This window comes from Pogona vitticeps, chromosome 6, assembly GCF_051106095.1.
Source record: "Pogona vitticeps strain Pit_001003342236 chromosome 6, PviZW2.1, whole genome shotgun sequence".
NCBI classification, from domain to species: Eukaryota; Metazoa; Chordata; class Lepidosauria; order Squamata; family Agamidae; genus Pogona; species Pogona vitticeps.
The window spans coordinates 117,768,768-117,791,085 of NC_135788.1; the positions used below are offsets into that span (position 1 = coordinate 117,768,768).

General features: G+C 43.6%; 2 long non-coding RNA genes across 4 annotated transcripts in view; one reads left to right on the forward strand and one right to left on the reverse strand.

The window, feature by feature from the left end:
• Positions 1–1,038: 1,038 nt before the first annotated feature.
• LOC144583750 (uncharacterized) lies at positions 1,039–9,808 on the forward strand. Of its 2 annotated transcripts, none has more exons than XR_013537668.1 (3): positions 1,039–1,247; positions 1,810–8,988; positions 9,351–9,808. It is a non-coding gene; the product is annotated as an uncharacterized LOC144583750 (long non-coding RNA). The 2 variants fall into 2 exon arrangements; XR_013537667.1 differs by having other exon boundaries at positions 1,039–1,201.
• Positions 4,113–22,318, reverse strand: part of LOC140701378 (uncharacterized) — a 30,869-nt gene continuing 12,663 nt past the window's right edge. Inside the window, exons 2-3 of one of the 2 annotated variants that reach the window (XR_013537670.1) lie at positions 17,283–17,480; positions 4,113–6,507 (exon numbers count right to left, since the gene is read on the reverse strand). This is a non-coding gene — a long non-coding RNA (uncharacterized LOC140701378). Of the gene's footprint in view, positions 6,508–17,282; positions 19,990–22,318 lie in introns of those variants that run through there. The other variant, XR_013537669.1, reaches the window with a different exon arrangement.

The following is a 22,318-nucleotide window of genomic DNA, read 5'->3' on the forward strand; positions in this document are numbered from 1 at the left end:
AAACATTCAACCGGTTGGACTCAATGACCTTGGGATCCATTTCACCTCCACACTTCTAGGGTTCTAGGACATCAAGGAGACCTTGGTTCTAGAGTTATTTATTTTTTTAGTCTACATTTTCTGCCTTTTCTCTCTCCCTCGCCACCTATCCTGACAGTGTGGCAAATGGGCTGCTCATAACCCTGAAAAAGAAATACAAAAAAATACTTTCAAAATTCTTCATTGTCATGAGTTCAGATTCTCTTGAGTGATTTCCAAGACCCAGGAGATTCATCATATCTAGGCCAAAACAAGTTCTCCCCCCCCCCATGCATTCCTATTTTCATAATTTTCACAAACTGAAGCCCTATTTGTAGTCCTTCTGGCATTTAAGAAAAAAAATGTTATCTTCAGTCTTCTGCCCATTAATGATGTTTCCCATAGTCAACCTCTAACTGGATTTTATTATTTTCCCTCTTGCCAGTTGGCCTTAAAATCAATGGTCATAGAAGATGGTGTGAAAATATTTGATCACGTAAGTGATCTTGAGGGGGCTCTTGAGAGACCCCTGGACTGCAAGGAAATCAAACCTATCCATTCTGAAGGAAATCAACCCTGAGTGCTCACTAGAAGGACAGATCCTGAAGCTGAGGCTCCAATCTCATAAGAGACATCTCCCTGGAAAAGACCCTGATGTTAGGAAAGTGTGAAGGCAGGAGGAGAAGGGGACGACAGAGGACGAGATGGTTGGACATTGTCACCGAAGCTACCAACATGAATTTGACCCAACTCTGGGAGGCCATGGAAGACAGGAGGGCCTGGCATGCTCTGGTCCACGGGGGGGGTCACAAAGAGTCAGACACGACTAAATGACTAAACAACAACAAGTGGAAAAGCCCCCTCGCTTTCTGGAGAAGATTACCCATAACCACAAAGCACAATCCCACAGAATATGAACCTGTGAAGGTACAGCGCAGATGGTTGTACCTTCCTGTTTTCTCGTTGCTTCTTAAAGCTGGACAGTTCTCAGTTTATGTAAATCTGCCAATGAGCTGCCTATGTTTTAAATTTGCCTCATCCTGCCTTGTTTCATGGTCAAGATCAGCCCCACCTCTTTGGCAGAAACAAAACAGAAAGAGCAAAGAGTGCTTGGGTGAATGAAAAGGAACGGAGATGAAATCCAAGCTGTTTTTCCTCTTCCTTCTCCTGGAAATCTCACCAGGTGGGAATTCAAACATTGGATCAGCCATTAAGGACTGGAACATGAAGTAAGATGACTTCGAGGAATCCATGGGAAGAAAGCCTTCAACCTCTAATTCTATTTCTTCCCCACACTGTGGGCAGTTCATGGATTGGGGACCTCAACCCCCCCCCCAAATTTCACAGAAACACCCTCGCCATGAGCCTTTATGGCCTCAGCCACCTAAATCTTCCCCTCTCAAAAGCTAAGTCTAGGGTGTCAGGAATCTTCCCTTGAACACTCTGTGAGAGGATTTGGGAGGGAACAGGGAACAGTGGTATTTCCCCAATCAGTTGGTAGTCCAATTTATGCAGGGGTTTTTTGAGGTGCTGTACTAATCCAGAATTGGTACTGTGCAGTGCCTCAGTATCCTTGGATTAGAATTCACTAGGATCTTCCTCTCACAAACTTCAGAAGAACCCTCTATATTCCTGTGAGATTCTCAGAGCACGAGAGAATGGAGACGAGAGGCTTTGTTTCCACAAACATCCTTCAGTTACCTTGTATTAGAATCTGGACCGACAGACTCAACACAAAGACACGCACACGCAACAGGTGTGGTTCTAACTTCCGCCACCTTTCTTTTCCAGACATCTCCGCTGCTGTGCAACTGACCCAGCCTAGCTCACTCATTGTAAAGCCCGGAGGGTCCTTCAAACTGACCTGTGTCGTCTCTGGGCCTGAGGTCGGCGGGTGGTTCTGGGGTTGGAATCGTCTATCTCCAGGCAAAAAGCTGGAATGGTTGGGGGGCATCAAAAGCATCGCACAAGGAGGAGAACCTTACTACAACACAGCATTCAGCGGTCGAATTACTATTGCCAGGAGCAACTGGAACAATGAGTTCTACTTCCAGTTGCGGGCCTTAGTCACTGATGATTCTGCCGTTTATTACTGCACAAGAGAGCGAAAAGGAGACACAGTGAGTGAGTGCAGTGGAACAGCTCTACAAAAACCACAGGCGCTCCCAGGCACATGCCCAGTTGTTACGTTTCGTTGTTGGTTGCCCATTGGAGAAGATTTTAAAAGATTTCCTTCTGCAAATACAAAGCTCAGCTCCTTACAAGAGACATTAACACCGGTTTATGGACATCAACTCCAACTGGAAAAGAAAAAGAAAGCATATTCGAAGAGGTTAATCTGTGAGCCACCTGCTGGCCCAGACCTCTAAGGCTCTTTCCTTTTATATTGCCAATGGTTTTCTCAAAATGTCTAAATAGTAAGGAAGGACTTAATGACAATTGTTGGGGGGGGGGGTTGGGAGGAAGGCCTCATTTAACTGCAGGAATCTGATATATATCTCTCCTATTTCTTGACTTCTCTATACAGGTGTTGTCTCGGAAGTACAGCTGACACAACCTGGAGTGGTAACAATGAAGCCCTGGCAGACCCTCAAACTGATGTGCACCATCACACTTCCTGATAGTCAAAATTTTGATAATTATCTTTGGAGCTGGATACGACAGTCTCCGGGCAAAGGCCTAGAATGGATGGGATATATAACCACAAAGTTTTCCAGGATGCTGGAATGCCAAATTTCTATACTCCATCTCTAAAAAGCCGCTTAAATTTCTCACTTGATTCTTCCAAGAAGCAGCTCTCTCTTCAGCTGAACTCTGTGACCGTTGCAGACACAGCCACCTATTACTGTGCAAGACAAGCACAGTGAACAGCACGAGGTGGGGAACCATACAAAAAAATGGAAAGGGAAAGTGGTTGTGAAGAAAAACTGACGAGATCCTTTAATAGCACGTGCGTGGCTGACCAAACCTTCTGCACCCGTTGGCCACAATTGGTCTCAAAGGAGAGCAGGGCTTCATGTCTGCATGGCAATGACAAGGTCATATCTTTGAAAATCACTTCTCTTTGAGATCCGAGGGAAAATCCATCATACATGCTCGTCACCACAGAGTTTGGCTCTTAACTTTAATTAAGGAGCTTGTTAAAGTCACCTTTCAAAAAGGCACTGACATGGAAATGAACCTCCCATTCCAACCACTGTAGCGCTAAACTCTGTGCCTTGGGGGGGAAAAACATAAAACAAAATAAACCCATCTTTTGGAAAAAAACAAAAAGCAAAAGAAAGGGGAGGAGCAACGAGCCTATTGAATTGAAAGATATGTTGCCTGGAAGACAGAAAAGACAAAAACAGCACTGCAGAACTCAATATTTTAGAAGAAAATTTGGTATCATCTGGAATGCTCCTAAACAGGTCTTCAATGACTCGCCATCAAAGATGGGGATACCTTATTGGCTCAAGGGGCCTAAAATCCCACCTGAATTTAAAGGTGTCATAACATGAACCCTTTGATTCCTATTCTGTCATCTCTCATCCAGTTCTCTCCATCACGTTTAGAAGGAAGCATTTACTTCTTCCATTCTCTATTATCCCTTTCTATGTGTGTCAATAGACACATCTACACAACACAGGTTCCTGATCATGTGTAGCCTTCTATGCCAGCAAGCAAGACCTCTGCAAACATTCTCTTCTTGCTCTCGTGAAGGGCCAAGAAGGGATCAGGAACCTTTCCTCCTCAGGCATGGCCTTTACTTTTATCCACAATGGGGCATTGGGTGATGTCTAAATGGGGCTTAAATCTCACACACTCCTAGCGACAAAAGCCCTTCAGGACAACTCACGAGGTAAATCGCCAGGACAAATCTTGATTAAGGTGATTACACACCCTGATGTCACACAAGCAGGGGATTTGTCAGGAAGGCCAGCAGAGCTGGGATGTCCTTCCAGTGAGAGTTAATCTGAGGTTTGTGGACTCGAATGTTGGGTTCAGGCAATGAGCAGGCTGATGGGCTTTGTGGTGATCACCAGATAATGGATAATAGGATAGCAAAGAGTCTCTTAGCGATAGATTAAAGAAGTCAGTCTCACACACACAGATGGATGTCTGCCAGCAGTACTCCTGGTGGGCAACTCAGCAAGGAAGCAGAATGAGAAGTCCTCTCCATTCTCTCTCTCTCTCTCTCTCTGTGATGTTCTTCTCTGCCCCCAGGAGACTGTCCTTTTATTAACATTACAAGGTCACAGGTACTGACAGCATTACAGATAGTAGACACGATTCAGATAGGACAATGGTTACATCATGTTATTAGGGTTGGTCTGGAGAAAGGCAATTAATCAAGCCCTCTGATTGGCCTAAGGAAAGGCCTCTATGGCAAGCTCTCTATGATAATGAGAAAGAGGAGGAATGGTGGCAGCTCCTCCCCTCAGAAGCAGCCACACGATGCTAGGAGAGTTTTCCCTCACTAGAACACCCATGCGGCTTAGCAACCTTGGGAATGACACCCCCACATTTCCCCTTTCTCTTTTTTATTAAGCAAAGGAATATATCCCTTAATTTGCTTGAGGATTACATATAAATCCTTTCTACTAAGGCCAGAAGGCCTAGGTTTGCAACAAGCAGTTATTACTGAAAAGAAAGTTGGAATGCATTGAATGAAACACCAGCAGATTACAAGGAGTGCGAAAATCATAATTGCATACATCAATACAGTGCGAAGCCATCCAAAGTTAGGCAGCCATGACCATAAACTGTCCCACCAAGAAGGAAGAATGTCTTGGCGTATGTTATTGGCAAGTTGTGTCAGCTGAGCAAGCTGATTGTTCACTGCATGGCTATTATCAGATAAATTGAAGCAACAGAGATTATTAAAAGACTCACAACCAATATGATTGCGCAACAGGAGATAATCCAAGGCTGCACGGTTGTCTAAAGTAGCATTATGTAGTTCACGTTGTTCATGATTCAGCAGGGATATAGCAGTGGAAGTGTGGTTAATGGTCTTAGCTAAGGTGCATGCAAGGTTTGTGAGTGTGCATGCGTTATAAACTGTGAGGCCAGGAATGCCCACGAGTGATGTAGCTAATGAAACAGATTCAACTTTGGATAACAGAGTAACTTTATCATTACAGGTACTATCAAGAGATAAGCTTTCCCGTCTCAGCCAAGGCGAGGTGTTCTGCAAAGCAGGACGTTGTATTAAGTTGATGGCTAATCTACTAAGGCAGCATTGTGTGTCTGACAGATTGGCTGGAATGTAGCTAAATGTATGTTGACCACATGTAAAAAACCAGCCGGAGGGCAGGATGACATGGGCCCAGTTAAATGAAATATTAACTGCATGAGAACAAGTCCATGTGGCTTTTGGTGTTGTAATGCATTTGTCAGAAGAGCAATTAACTATCCTAGCACAAGTCGTGTTTTCATTAGTTGCTATAATAGGAGTGTAGAGAGAGAAAGCATCAGTGGGTAGCTTTCTTGTTATTTGTCCCCATCCATGAGAAGTAGAGTACTTAACAAGAGATGCATTGAACCATTGGCCTAGCTCTGTATGATTGGCAATATCAGATGGTTCCTTACAGACAGGAATTAAGCAAGTTCCCAGTAAACCATGGATGGCATATGCTTCTTGCAGGCAAAAATGAGAAACATTGACGATACTGGCCAATTTTTCCCAGATGTTATATTGGAGACGCGCATGCAGATCCTCTGGAGCTTTTGCACCACCTACAGGAACAGTTCCAAGACTGAGGAAGCAGCATAGGAGCATGAAAGAGTTAATGTTTATCTGGGCGATGACAGCAGATCCAGGGGTCTCTGGGAGGTTTTGACGGTTCAGGTTACGCTTTGCATCAGAACTGGGAGATTTCAGCATTCCCCATGTGACAGGTGGCTGAGTGCCCTCAGCTCTGGATGGGCGTTTGCGATGGCATGCACCTGTCTGGTCTGGGTCGTGTTTCAGGGTCATCACTGGGGTGAAATCTGGGATAGGATTTTTCAGATTGGAATGCCAGGTCATGCTTTCCACGAGAAGGCCTCACACAGAGAACTGGAATCCTTCAAGAGCCTGTGAAAATAAGCAGAGCTGCAGCTCAAAGTTAGAAAAATGAAAAAAAAACCTTTTAAAGGAAAGTCAGGGGGCTGCTCATAAATCTCCAGCAGCCGTTCCATAGGATCCTGTGTTGGCAATAGTGTGTGCTCATCTGCAGGGACATATAAATGAATTAATGCCATTGACTGGATAATAGGATAGCAAAGAGTCTCTTAGCAATAGATTAAAGAAGTAAGCCACACACACAGATGGATGTCTGCCAGCAGTACTCCTGCTGGGCGACTCAGCAAGGAAGCAGAATGAGAAGTCTTCCGGCTTAGCAACCTTGGGAATGGCACCCCCACACTCGAAGATTCGGAAGAAGAAACCCCTTCACAGTTCCATCTCATGGCATGTGGGCTCATCTCATCTCACAAGTTCCTCGGTCCACCTGACCCTGCAGTCTAAAAACAAAAGGACCCCAGATACCCATGAGAAAATTAATATTCTGAAACTGCAAAATATGGCACATCAAACAAACATTATACATGCAAACAAGAGGAATCACAAAGGAAGAAGAGTTGTATAAAAGGACAAGATGAAATGTGTGATGAAGATGTCAGATTAAGAGTGACTCTACAGACTATGATGCTCAACAAGTTTGGTATTATTATTTGAAAAGGAGGAATTGGGCTAGCCCAAAATTGTTTTATTGAGTTCCTTTAAGGTAAGAATTGGATTTCTAAGTATATACAGCAGGTGGCAGCATCTCACAAATATTTTTACTTACGTGCCTGGTGTGCCTTGAAGTCAACTCCAACTTAAGACAACCCTAAGAGAGTTTACTTTTGTTGTTTAGTCGTGTCCGACTCTTTGTCACCCCATGGACCAGAGCACACCAGGCCCTCCTGTCTTCCACTGGCTGCCAGAGTTGGGTCAGATTCATGTTGGTCTCTTCAGTGACCCTGTCCAGCCATCTTGTCCTCGGTCGTCCCCTTCTCCTCCTGCCTTCACACTTTCCCAACATCAGGGTCTTTTCCAGGGAGTCTTCTCTTCTCATTAGATGTCCAAAGTATTGGAGCCTCAGCTTCAGGATCTGTCCTTCCAATTTACCTCACTCTTTTTTAGAAAAATTCCACTTCACCCATTTAACAGCAAGCTACTACTTTGAGCATCTTAAACTTTCCAGCACTACAAACCCACAGGAACTGGTCAGGGTACCAAATGCAGGATCAAACGGCTGTAATTGCGTAATTTAAACCCATTTTGTGCCACTGCTGGAATATATTATGAGGGGTCATAGTTAAAAGTAACTGATAGCTTTTCAGGCTGAAGATTAAATAAGTTATGTGTCAACCATAACTTTATGAGCAATTGCAAAATTGCAAAGTCATTTTTTTATGTCAAAGCAACATTTTTAGAGACTTTTAAATGGCTTAATCCAAAGCATTGAAAGATAGCCTTATAACCATTTTACATGTTACCGTTACGATTTTGTGAACGGAAGAATGGTAAAGGTAACTTGGCCAACTCAAAGCAATAATTAATGCACTGTGTCCATTTTGAAAAAATATACTCCAGCTTCCCCGATACTCAGACTCTGAAGATGGAGCCAGGGTGAGATAATGTGAAGAGACTTTTGCAAATGGAACTGCCACACAATTCATACACAATCTTCTTGAAAAATCTGCTTCATAGGCACACCTTCCTCATCCCCCTTTCAGAAGGCCCCCAATTTCCAGGTAGTTTGTCATCTGTGGCCTCCTGCCCACCTTGGTGCAGGCTCAAAGCACCTTAGATCCATCTGACAAGAAGCACAGAGATTTCCCCCAAACCACGCATTGACTAGACATTCATTGGCCATTCTTATTGATCTAAACCTTTAGTTTCTCAATGTCAATCCCTCTCCCTTTCCCATTAACACCCCCTCAATGCTGATGGGAGACACACTCCAATTCACTCTACGAAACAGTTTAAATCCATTCCCAGCCCTAAATCCATTTCATGACAGTTTTATTATTCACAGAACGCCTTACAGGAGTGGTCTGAGGATAAAATCAACATAAGGAGCCTCTAGTGGAACTCCTTATCTATGTGTATTCCATGCCATCAAGTCAGAACCAACTTACAACGAACCTAAGAGGCCTTTCAAGGTGAGATGTCTAAGAAGAGGGTTTTACCAGTTCCACCCCTCCAATGAGGTTCCATGTCCAAGGGGGGGGATTCAAACCTTGCTCTCCAGTGTCCTGGTCCATCACTCTACCCACTATATCACACTAGGAATCCTTGGGAGCTCCTTAATGAAATAAAAATGCAATAGAGTATTCGAGTAAAGTCATCTTTGGAAGCACTTGAAGAAGAAAAAACACAGTGCTCAACCTTGAGCAGTTCTATCCATGTGATTCTATGCCCAGAATATTTCTCAGAGCTGCTTGTTATAGAGAACGCATGCAAGAGTGATTCAATCTGGTTGTTGAAGATGGACTTTAGTTTTTTTTTTCTCCAACAGCAATCACTCATTACTCTGCCAGACTGATTTTGTGCTGAAGAAGAGCTTCTGAAGTGGTGAATTCAGCGGTTCAGATACTGTACATCTGCTGGGACCAAGCCCTCAAAAACCGCCCAGAGTAGACCCATTAAGATGGGCGGTATATAAATCCAATTTTTTAAAAACTCTGATTTGTAGGACCCTTATTATCTTTGTCCACAAGAGGGCAGGCAATGCGCCCACCACTTTGCTGCCATGCCAAGGAGACTCTTAAAGCACATGATGGATAAAGGCATGCAAATTTTAATCAGAGAGCCTCCTATTAAACGAGGAGGCCCATACCTGAGAGAATGGCTTGCTCTGTGAACTCTTTCATCTCTCCCTTCCAAGGCAACACCGGAAGATATCATGAACTGGTTCATCTCGTGTTTGATTGTCTTCCTGCTCCATCCATTCTGTAAGTATTTCGTAGAAGCAAACCTCAGCTTTCAAATATTCTCTGTGACACTAAATTCCACCAAATGATACAAACTTCAACCCATGAAGTGTGAAATCGGAGGTGGAGGGTGTTCGAACTCCATCTGTTCGCCATTCTATCTATTCCAAAAGGACTCAGATAAGACCAGATTCCTCCACCTTTGTACACTTTACCCCCCCCCTCTCTCTCTCCATTTCCATTCACTTCATGCATCCAGCAAAGACAATTATTTTCTCAAAATGTCTAAACAGTCCCAGTCATGGGGTGGAGGTGGAGGAAGGTCTCATTTATCTGCAGGAATCTGATATATACATGTCCTTTTTGTTCATTTCTCTATACAGGTGTTGTCTCAGAAGTACAGCTGACCCAACCTGGAGCGGTAATCGTGAAGCCTGGGCAGACCCTCAGTCTGACGTGTGCCATCACACTTCCTGATGGTGAAGATTTTGATGATTATTTTTGGAGCTGGATACGACAGTCTCCGGGCAAAGGCCTGGAATGGATGGGATCTATAACCACAAACCCATTTGCTGTGATGGATGGAGCAGAGAGACGCTATGCACCATCTCTAAAAAGCCGCTTAACTTTCTCACTTGATTCTTCCAAGAAGCAGCTCTCCCTTCAGCTAAGCTCCGTGACCGTTGCAGACACAGCCACCTATTACTGTGCAGAGGAGCACAGTGAGCAGAGGGAGGCAGAGAACCGTACAAAAAATGGAAGGGGAAGTGGTTGTGAAGAAAACTGACGAGATCCTTTAATAGCACATGCGTGGTTGACCAAGCCTTCTGCACCCGTTGGCCACAATTGGTCCCAAAGGAGAGCAGGGCCTCATGTCTGCATGGCAATGACAAGGTCATATCTTTGAAAATCACTTCTCTTTGAGATCCGAGGGAAAATCCATCATACATGCTCTTCACCTCTTCACAGAGGTTGACTCCCATGCTATTGTTACTGTTAAGTAAGGAATTTAAGTAAAGTTGTCTTTGAAAAGGCACTGACTGGAGCTTCTAAAGGATACACACACATTAACACAATAAAAACTGATGCTCCAGGAAGAGAAGATCTTTCAGGTAGCCTCCAGAAGCAGAAAAGTATAATTGGGAGTTGTAAAATATTTTTAAATTTTTCTGAGGACTCTTGGGGACCCTTACGCACCTTCAAGGGTCCCATGGCCATGACACTGGTTTGGTCCACCTCTGCTGTGGACTCGGAAAGGAGGAAGGAGATGTATACAAGAACACAGAGAAATGTCTTATCACGATAACAGCTGCAGAGTGACTCCACTGACTCTGAAGCTCCACTAATTTCAATTATTATTTTAAAAGAAGGGACTGGTCGGGCCCCAAGATATATTTTGGACAATCCATTGATTGAGAGCGGGATTCTTTATCTGCTCAGCAAGACTAAAATCCCACCTGATTAGGAAAGTGTTGTAAGAGAAGCCCATATACTCTTGTTCTGATTGCAAGTACAGTGGTGCCCCGCATAGCGACGATAATCTGTTCCGGATAAATCGTTGCTATCCGGAAACAACGCTATCCGGAAATAAAAACCCCATAGGAACACATTAAACTCCGTTTAATGTGTTCCTATGGGGGATAAACTCACCGCTAAGCGGGAATCCTCCATAGGGCCGCCATTTTCGCCGCCTTGGTAAGCAAGGAATTGACGCGAAAACGCTGCGGGCGGCCATTTTGTTGATCCGGTGGCCATTTTGGAACAGCCGATAAGCTGTTTCTAAAACATCGCAATGTGAAGATCGGTAAGTGAAACACTTACCGATCATCGCAACACAATGTTTTGCCAGTTTAGAACATCGCAATGCAATCGCTTTTGCGATCGCAAAATCCGCATCGCTATGTGGATTCATCGTTAAACGGGGCGCTTGTTATGCAAGGCACCACTGTACCTCTCCATGCTAGCCAGGAGGCACTCTGGAAAAAGAGTGATCTGGATCTCCTGAAGAGCTGAAAAGGGATCAGGAACCTTTTCCCCCTGAGACACATGGCTTTCACCGAAACCCACAGTGGTGGGTTGGATGATGACTAAATAGGGCTTGAATCTCACACATAACTAGCAAAAAAATAGTTCTTCAGAAGAACCAAACAATCTTCGGGACCAAACCTGGCAAAGGTCATTACACACCCTGATGTCACATAAGCAGTGGATTTGTCAGAAAGAACAATAGAATAAGGAAAGAATTGGATTGTCTTTCCAGTCCTAGTTACTCTGAAGTTTGTGGGCTTGACAAGCAAGATATTGTTATTTTAACCATTTGATTTTACTATTGAGAAGGAACAATTGGGCTGGCCCCGAGATTGCGAAGCCTAGATGTGTTATTTTATTGAAAGCATTGGATATCCGGATATGTATCAGCAGGTGGTTGGCTGTGTGTCATGACTAGGGGGCTTAACTAATGAGTTTGTGATGTGCCTTCAAGCCAAATCGTACTTGCGACACCCTTTGAAGAGCTTATTATATTTTTATATTTTTTAATTCAATTTCTACCCCAACATCTACTGGCAAGCATCTATTCTGGGTGGCTTACAACAGATACCGAGAGACCGGTTTTACCAGTCCCACCCTCCCAGCACTTTTCATGGCTCTGCAGGGACTTTAACCCAGATCTCCTGAGCCCTAGTCCAATGCTTTATCCACTCCACTCCACTGTCCTTTCCTTTAGAAGTAGAGCAAATGGATTACACTGAGGCCAGGAGCAGGTATAGATGGCAGTGCTTCTAGTCCTCAGTGTTCCGTTCCTTCTTTCTTTATCTCTGATTATTGCTCGGATATAACGACCTTCCCCAGAAACAAGGTTTGGAGATTTAGAGATGGAACTTCAAAGAGGAGCCCAAGTCCGGAATTAAATTAGCTGACCAAACACCAAAGGTGAATTTGACCTTCCCCATTGTTTCTACGAAATGCTTCTTTGTCTCTGTCCTCATTCTAAGCACCTGTCAGAGACATCTTAACTAGGATTCATCCATTGAGCAGGAGGTGCCACTCAATGGCCTCATTGGCCCCAACCAATACCCTTCTTTTGCTTCTATAATTCAGATGGCTGTTCTTTAAAATCATTTTTATTTATAAGTTGCCTTAACTCTCAATTATAGGGGAAAGGCAGCACATTGATTCTAGAGGTAGAAAGACAGAGAAAGAGAATTTCAGAACAAGAATTTCCCTTTAATACTGCCCATTTCTTCAGAGCACAAGAAGTCTATCTAGAGGAACCCCTTCATGCAAATGTCTCTCTCTGCCTTCGCTTTAAATAGCAGGGCCCTTTGCTCTTCCACGGTTCAGCTTCCGGGTCCTTCTTGAGAACCAGCAGAGAAGGGAAAGGGGCAGAGAAACCAAAAAGATGAGATCCACATGGCTCTGCTTTGTTCTCCTGAGTACCTTACCTGGTGAGAATTCCTCAAGGGAGTAGAAAGAAAAAAGCAGAACCAAAAATAACTCAAATTACAGTAGAAATCAGATGAGGATGACTCCATTATTTCTCCTTCCCTACAGGTACCTCCTCGAGTCCGCAGCTGACTCAGTCTGGCGTGGGAGTGGTGAAGCCTGGGGGGGTCCCTCAAACTCACCTGCGCTGTAACTGGGGTTCAAGTCAGCGATTATTACTGGGGATGGATCCAGCAGCTCCAAGGGAAAACTCTGGAATGGCTGGGTAACATTGAGAGTACTGCAGCTGGAGGAACTCCGTACTACAATTCTGCTTTTAGCGGTCGAGTCACCGTCTCCAGGGACACCTCCAGAAATGAAGTCTACCTTCAGTTGAGCTCCCTGACAGCTGCAGACACAGGAATGTACTTCTGTGCGAGAGACACAGTGAGGCAAAGCAGGGGAGCATCCATGCAAATACCACAAGTGGCTTGAATGGGTTTCATCTCTCTCCTCTCTCTCTTTTTGGTTCTCAGCTCTTTCCAAAACTACATATCCCAGAATCCCACATGACCAGGTCATAGTACCAAAAGTGGGATCACATTGCTGCAACTGTGTAGTTTTTAAACCTTGGGATATATTATGAGCGTTATTAGTTAGAAGTAACTGATTGCCTTTAGTATTCAGGATTATGCAAGTTATACTTCGGCAGTAACATTGGGAGATATTTAAAAATTACAAAGACAGGTAAAAGCAACATTTTTAGTGCCTTTAGATAGCTAATCAAAGTCTTTTAAAGGCAATATTAGGAACATTTTGATAAGAATCTCTGAAAGTTGTACACCGTTCTCTTCATCAGTCTTGAATCTCAAAAAAAACCCCATATGTTGCTCCATCTTTCAAGCATTTTTTTAAAAAGCAAAAAAGCAAAGCATGCTGCTTTTATACCACCTCATAGTGCTTCAAGCACTCTCTGGGTGGTTTACAAGTTAATTATGCAGGCTCCACATTGCCCCCCCCCCCCAGTGAGCTGATAGAAGGCTGATGGTGTTATCTCTGGATTGGCCACTAGTGGGAACCAGACCACATTTCCTTTTGTTTACTCTTTATCCTGCATTGGTGAAGATGCTGTTCTACCATCACATTGACATGAGATGCAATGAACAACTTTGGTGAAAGGAAGATTCATGGAGGCTACTTGGCCAACTCAAAGCCATATGAAAGAACCATGTCGCTTTTGAAAAATGATGTTCAAAGCTCTGCCTGACTGACACACTGTAAAGAAAGAGCCAGGCTGAGATAATGCGAAGAGATGTTCAGAATGGAATTGCAGCAAAATGCTTTGAAAAGTTGCCTCTTAGACACACCTTCCTCTTTCAGAAGGCACCACATTTCCAGGGACTTTGTCATCATGACCTCCTGCCCACCTTGGTGCAGGCTCAAAGCAACTTAGATCCATCTGATAAGAAGCACTGAGATTGCCCCCAAATCATGCGTTGACTAGACATTCATTGGCCATTCTTAGTTTTGTAAACCTTTAGTTTCTCAGTGTCAGTCAAGCTCCCACTCCCTCTCTTCTCTCTCTGGCCCGATTTTCTATTTCCCATTAAGACCTCCTCAATGCTGAAGTGACACAAAGCAATGGAGCATCTATACAAATAACACAAGTGCTTTGAATGGGTTTCATCTCTGTGTCTCTCTTTTGTTCTCAGCTCTTTCCAAAACTACATATCCCAGAAACCCACAGGACCAGGTCACGGTACCGAAAGTGGGATCACAGTGCTGCAACCGTGTAGTTTAAACCTCGGGATATATTATGAGTGTAGTTTGTTAAAAGTAATTGATTGCTCTTTTTTTAGTTTGGGATTATGCAAGTTATGGCACCCTCGCTGGATGGGTTCAAAAGAGCATTAAAGACCCAGCACTTCTGCCAGGCTTTCCAGGAGCACTAGGATCTCACCCCAGATGGTGCGGGATATAAATTCAAATACAGTGGTGCCTTGCATAGCGAGGTTAATCCGTTCCGGATTAACCTTCACTATAGCGAAACATCGCTGAACGGGGCAGGAAAAGCCATTGGAACACATTAAACAGTGTTTAATGCGTTCCAATCGGCGCCTTTACTCACTGTTCAGCGATGTTCCGGGATGGCCGGCAGCCATTTTCGCGCCCTCCCCTCGCTTAACGAGGGCGCAAAAACACTGCATGCGGCCATTTTGGGCCATTTCGGGGCTTCCGGCGGCTATTTTGGGCCATTTCGGGGCTTCCGGCGGCCATTTTGGCCGCCAAACAGCTGGTCATCGGGGCTTCGTTTTGCAAAGATCGGTAAGCGAAACGCTTACCGATCTTCGCAAAGCGAGTTTCGCCCTATCTAAAAGTCGTTGAGCGATCGCATTAGCGATCCCAAAAAAGGGATCGCTATGAGATTTTGTCATTGTACGGTGCGCTTGTTAAGCGAGGCACCACTGTAATAAATAGATAAATGCTTCAGCATCCTTCAGTCTCGAGAGACTGAATATTCGAGTACAGTCATCCTTAGAAACACTCAAAGAAGAAAAATCACAGTGGTCAAGCTGGATCAATTCTATGCATGGGATTTGATACTCAGAATATTTCTTACAGCTGCTTTGTATAGAAAATGCATGCAACAGTGATTCAATAAAAATGTTGAAGAGGGACATCAGTATGCTCTAGACATTTTCTCCAACAGTGTTCAATCATTATTCTCTCAGAATGGTTTTGGACAGAAGAAGAACTTCTGATGTGGTGAACTCGGCAGTTCAGATAAGTCCACTGGGACCTCAGAAAACTCTGGTTGCTAGGAGCCTTATTATCTTTCTCCACAAGAGGGCAGCCTATGGGCCCACCATTTTGCCACAATACCAAGGAGACTCTTAAAGCCCCTGTTGGATAAAGGCATGCAAATTTTAATCAAAGAAACTTGTACTTAACGAGAAGACCCATACCTGAGAGACTGGCTTGCTCAGTGAACTCTCTCTCGTCTCTCCCTTCTATAAGGCAGAACCAGAAGACATCATGAACTGGTTCCTCTCATGTTTGATTGTCTTCCTGGTCCATCCATTCTGTAAGTACTTCGTGGAGGCAAACCTCAGCTTCCGAATATTCAAAGTAACAACTCCCTCAAATGATACAATCCTCAAGCCAAGAAGGGTGAAATTAGGGGGGCCCCTTTCCCTCTATGTAACTCCATCTACTTGCCTTTCTATCTATTACGAAAGGACTCGGATAAGACCAGTTTTCTTCCACCTTTGTACACTTTGCCACTCTCTTTGACTCCCTTTCCATTCATGTATCCAGCAAAGACATTGGTTTTCTCAAAATGTCTAAATAGTAAGGAAATACTTAATCACAGTTGTCTGGTGGGGGAGGGAGGTCTCATTTATCTGCAGGAATATGGTATAGATATATATGTTCTATTTCTTGATTTCTCTATACAGGTGTTGTCTCAGAAGTACAGCTGACACAACCCGGAGTGGTAATAGTGAAGCCTGGGCAGACCCTCAGTCTGACGTGCGCCATCACACTTCCTGATGATAAAGATTTTGATGATTATTTTTGGAGCTGGATACGACAGTCTCCGGGCAAAGGCCTGGAATGGATGGCATCTATAACCACAAACCCAATTGCTGTGAGTGCTGGAGCAGAGAGAGGCTATGCACCATCTCTAAAAAGCCGCATAAATTTCTCACTTGATTCTTCCAAGAAGCAGCTCTCCCTTCAGCTGAGCACCGTGACCGTTGCAGACTCAGCCACCTATTACTGTGCAAGAGAAGCACAGTGAGCAGAGGGAGGCAGAGAACCGTACAAAAAATGGAAGGGGAAGTGGTTGTGAAGAAAACTGACGAGATCCTTTAATAGCACATGCGTGGCTGACCAAACGTTCCCCACCCGTTGGCCACAATTGGTCCCAAAGGAGAGCAGGGCTTCATGTCTGCATGGCAATGACAAGGTCATATCTTTGAAAATCACTTCCCTTTGAAATCCGAGGGAAAATCCATCATACATGCTCTTAACCACAGAGTTTGACTCCCATGCTATTCTTTAAGTTAATAAAGGAGCTTGATAAAGTTACCTTTCAAAAAGGCACTGACATATAAATGAAGCCCCCGTTCTGACCACTGTAGTTCTAATCTCCGTGTCCTGGAGTAAACCATAGAACAAAATAAACGTGTCCTTTCAGCAAAGACAAAAAAGCAGAAGAGGGTGATGGGTAACATGATCCTATTGAATTGAAGGATGGGTTGCGTGGAATACAAAACAAAACCAATACTGCAGAACCCAAAATGTTTGAAGGAAATTTGGCAAACCCTGGAATACTCCTAAATATTTTATATAATTCCTCATCAGAGAAGAGGATTCCTTATCTGCTCAATAAAGCTGAAATCCCCAGCTGAATAGAAAGGTGTAGTAAGAAGAGCCTCTATAATCCCATATCCTGTAGTCACCAACACATTTAGACAGGGGCATTTAGTCCTTTGACCCAACTCCGGGAAGCAGTGGGAGACAGGAGGGGCCTGGCATGCTCTGGTCCATGGGGTCACGAAGAGTCTGATATGACTTAACAACTAAACAACAACAACAATTTAGTCCTTTCCTTCTCTATCATCACTTTCTGTGCGTGTAAATGAACACATCTACACAAGAGAGGTTCCTGATCACATGTAGCTCTCCATGTCAGCAAGCAAAAACTCTGCAAAAGCTCATAAGGAGTCAGGAACCTTCTCTGTAATCCAAAATGGTGGATTTGTTGATGCCTAAATAGGGCTTAAATCTCACACACAACTAGCAAAAGAAGGTAATGAGAAACAGGTAAATCTCCAGGACGAAAGTTGGTTAAGGTAATAAGAGACACGATGATGTCACACAATCACCTTCTTTGTTAGGGAGACAAGCGGAGCAAGGAAAGAACTGAGATGCTCTCCCAGTGGTAGTTAATCTGAAGTTTGTGGACTCAAGGATTCGGAAGAAGAAACCACTTCAGAGTTCCATCTTGTGATGTGCAGGCGGAGTTCCTGCCACAAGTTCATAGGGCCACGTGATGCTGCAGTCTGAATAAAAGTCATCCGTAGCTACTCATGGGGGAAAAATATGCGATGTTACATGGTGTCATTTCAAGCAAGTGTGTGACATGCAAAGAATGCCACTGCATACTATTCCTGTCAAAAGTAAACGCTTGTGCGTTTGTAAAAGAACACTTCAGGTTCAAATCTATTTGCATTCCAGCCAATCCCTGATGCTTAACAATCGCACTAGAGTAGGCCCATTGAATCAATAGAGATTTGGTGAGTCAACTCCTCTGTAAATTCATTTGATTCAAACAGGTCTACTCAACAGAGAAGCATCAAACATAGAAAACCGGGCAGTTCCTGTACAAAATCTAAAAGCAAAGGTGGGCAATACCTTTATCAGATCATGAAAATATTAAAAACGGGTTAGATTCAAAATACAACAGGATCTTTCTTCAGGCTGCAGCAGTTTTTTTCAAACAGGGAAGGCCAGAAATTTGTCCTGAACCAAGATTGTGACATCAGGAGCTGACTTAAAGTAATTTGGCAAAACAGAGACTTCAGAATATTGTCGAATCTATGATGGATTATGGGAGATGGAATCTGCAGAAGTAACTCTTCCAACCTCTGTATTTCCATACATTTTTGTTATTTTTGGAAGGCAGAACAAAGAAGCAATGTAGATAAATAAAGCTAGAAAACAGATAAATTGGAGTTTCCTGGCAAATACTTAAGAGATTCAGGTAGATTTTGAAATGCTTGTCAATGACTCTCTGATCTCATTCTGGGATTAAGTTTTCGCTGGGTTAATGTCAGCAACGAGGGACCGAGAATATTTTTGGCAGCTACAGATAAAGTCTAGGTTTCTGGGATTTGCTAATTTTAAGTTGGCCTGTAAGAGAAATGTACGGAGCGCCTCCCCCAGTTGAATCTGACAACATGACAAGTTTTGCAATCATTGGTTGTGACTCAGAGTTTTGTTTTGTTTTTCATGAGGTCGGCCTGCCATCTGCTGGCCAATTGAAATATCAGATATTCCCACAAAAGGGGAACACGTTAACAACCAAGCCCAGCAGCATCTTAAAAACCAAGAAACCTTATTTGAGATAAGTCTGGTGGATTGCAGCTCAGTTACTGAGGGGCATCTAGGGAATCTGGCCACCATCTGGATACATTTCGGTCCGGCTTCAGGCCTGGTTATAGGACAAAGATGGCTTTGGTCACCTTGGTGGATGACCTACACTAGGAACTGCACAGGGAGACGTATTTGTCGCTGTTGGTTCTGCTGGACCTTTCAGCGAAGTTTGATACTATTGGCCATAATATCCTCGTGACCCATCTCTCTGGAATGGGACAGTTTTACAGTGGCTCCAGTTCTTCCCAGAAGACAGAACTCAGAAGGTGATGATGGTGTCTCCCCATTCAACACCTCTGGCCTGTGAGGTCCCTCGGGATTCTGTTTTTGTCTCCTACGTTATTTAACATCTACATGAAACCACTGAGAGAGATCATCCAGAGTTTTGGGGTTTGGTGTCACCGCTATACGGATGACACCCAACTCTACGTCTCCTTGCCAACTCAATCCGAGGAAACTGCTTCGGCTCTAGATCAGTGTTTGGTGTCAGAAATGGACTGGATGATGGTGAATAAACAGAGACTAAATCCAGACAGAGAACAAACCTATCCATTTTGAAGGAAATCTACCCTGAGTGCTCACTGGAAGGACAGATCCTGAAGCTGAGGCTCCAATACTTTGAGAAGACTCCTTGGAAAAGACCTTGATGTTAGGAAAGTGTGAAGGCAAGAGGAGAAGGGGACGACATAGGACGAGATGGCTGGACAGGGTCTGCGAAGCGACCAACATTAAATTGACCCAACTCCGGGAGGCAGTGGAAGACAGGAGGACCTGGCGTGCTCTGGTCCATGGGGTCACGAAGAGTCAGACAAGACTAAACGACTAAACAGCAACAACAAATCCAGACAAGACCGAAGTGCTTCTGGTCAGCCGACAGCCAGATCAAGGAATAAGGGTGCAGTCAGTACCAGATGGGATTACCCTCCCCATGAAGACACGGGTGCACAGTTTAGGGGTGTTCCTAGTTTCATCTGAGCTTGGAAGCCCAGGTTTCGGAGAACACGGGAGAGGGCCTTCTCTGTGGCTGCTCCCAGACTTTGGAACTCCCTCCCACTGGAGGCCAGCCTTGCCCCATCTTTGCTGTCCTTCGGCAGGTTGGCAAGCCTTCCCTCAGTGCCTGGCTACTTGAGAGTGGCTTTTAGATGGATGGTTATGCGTTACTGCTTTAACTTGGTTTTATGTTTTCCATTTCTCAGAGTGGCATCTCTCTTTTCCTTTTTAATACTTGTATACTAACTATTTTTAGCTTTAATATAATATTTTAATGATGTAAGCTGCTTCTTTAAACTCACTATCTTTAAATATTGTCTTTTAACGATATAAAAAACCACCTTTGTATACTCATTGTTTTCAGCGTTAAATATTGTCTTTCAGTGATGTAAGCCACCTTGGGTCCTTTTCAAGAAGGAAGGAAGGAAGGAAGGAAGGAAGGAAGGAAGGAAGGAAGGAAGGAAGGAAGGAAGGAAGGAAGGAAGGAGGGAGGGAGGGAGGGAGGGAGGGAGGGAGGGAGGGAGGGAGAGAGAAGAAGAAAGAAAGAAAGAAAGAAAGAAAGAAAGAAAGAAAGAAAGAAAGAAAGAAAGAAAGAAAGAAAGAAAGAAAGAAAGAAAGAAAGAAAGAAAGAAAGAAAGAAAGAAAGAAAGAAAGAAAGAAAGAAAAGGCCAAATAAAACTTCTTTAGATTTTAAGGCACAGGCAAACAAAAAATATCAGCTGACTTTCGCTGTAGCTGTCAAGTTAGTTATTTCTTAAGTCCCTTAACAGCTGAACAAAACCTCCATGTTCAGTTACAATGTACCTCAAAAGGAAAAGACAGGTACATTGCACCTGAACATGGAGGTTTCCTCAGCTCAATCTGTAATGCCATCCCACAAATATCTACTTGAAACTATACCCCGTTAAGGTCAAACGGTCTTGCTTTCAGGACCGCAGTTTACCATCTGGGTCCCTCTCTTGCTCATCAAGAAATGAAAGAGACATGGACATCTTAAGTCATGCTTCACATCAACATCCCATTAATGGAGCTGCGTGATATTCTTCATATGCTTTCTTGCCACATACGCCACGTTTTTGAAAGGGAATCCATCACTGTGCTATACTGGGGGGTACCAGCACAGTGACTAAGGCCCATACAAAATCCTCCATGCCCAGAATGCCAGCATGCCATCAAACACATGACGTGATCGCCCCCAGTTGGAGTAACCCCTCCATTGCATTCAGAAAGGAAGAAAGAAATTGTCTGGAACAAAACCTCCCCAAGCAAATGGGAAGATTTCAAGAAGGACATAACCCTCATCCTTCTGCAGTTATAAGAGTTTTAAGATGAGAACATAATCTCATCATTAACTCCTATTAATACGTGTTGCTGAGGGACATCTGGTGAAGCTGACCACCATCTGGAAACTTATGCCAATTAAAATGTCTATAGATCTTTAGGCACCAGAAAATAAAAAAATATTGGAGGCTCTCTTTCACTATAGCTGTCAAATTAGTTATTTCTTAAGTCCTGTAACAGCTGAATGAAACCTCCATCTTCAGGCGCAAAATACCTCAAAAGTACAAGACTGTGAGTCGGCCTTCCCTCCTCAGCCTGTTTCCGAAGCCGCAAAGATATTTCTCTGCTTTTATTGCTCAGAACAGAGGACTTCGGACTGCTCTGCCAGCTTCCTCTGTACTTATGAGTGGCCACCATGTCCAAAGGACAGAGACAAACCAACCTACAGTGCTCTTCCATGCAAGGAATTACACCCCACTGAGCTCAAAAGGTCTTGCTTTCATGGAAGCATGTCAAGGACTGCAACCTTCCATTCAAACCAGCATAGCGCTACATTCTCTGCTTAGCTAGAAATCTTAGAATAAAGTAAACCTGCCTTTTAGTAAAGACCAAAAAAAGCATAACAAGGCAGGGAAAACACATTTCCTCTGGGGCAAACTCTTTCTTGTCAAGTAATGTAACAATCATGGACATTTTCATTCCTGCTTCAGATGAACATCCTATTCTTAGAGCAGTGGGATATTTCCAGCGCACGTGTCCGACGCGTATGCCAAGTTCTTGCACAGGGATCCGTCACTGTGGGATACTGGGGTAGTGACAGCACAGTGATTGATGCCCATACAAAATCTTCTCTGCTCAGGTAGGAGGGACGCAGTGAAAATAATGAACCCTAAGAGCCCATGTGTTGTCGTCTACAGTAGTTGGATTAACCCATCCTTTATAAACAGGAGAAGGGAGGAAATAATTTGTCTGAAGAAAGAAAGAAAGAAAGAAAGAAAGAAAGAAAGAAAGAAAGAAAGAAAGAAAGAAAGAAAGAAAGAAAGAAAGAAAGAAAGAAAGAAAGAAAGAAAGAAAGAAAGAAAGAAAGAAAGAAAGAAAGAAAGAAAGAAAGAAAGAAAGAAAGAAAGAAAGAAAGAAAGAAAGAAAGAAAGAAAGAACTTCTTTAGACTCAGAGGCCAGCAAGCAAAAATATCGGAAACTGACTTTCATTGTAGCTGTCAAGTTTGTTATTTCTTAAGTCCCTTAACAGCTGAACAAAACCTCCATGTTCTGGTGCAATGTACCTCAAAAGGACAAGAACTTAATCTGAACTGTTTCTTCTGGCAGTCAAGAGTAGTCACCAACATCGGAAGAATTCATGTCATCCTCAGCTCAATCTATAACACCATCCCATAAATATCTACTTGGAACTATTACCCCATTGAGTTCAAAGGGTCTTGCTTTCAGGACTGCAACTTTCCTTTTGGGTCCCATTCTTACCAATCAAGAAATGAAA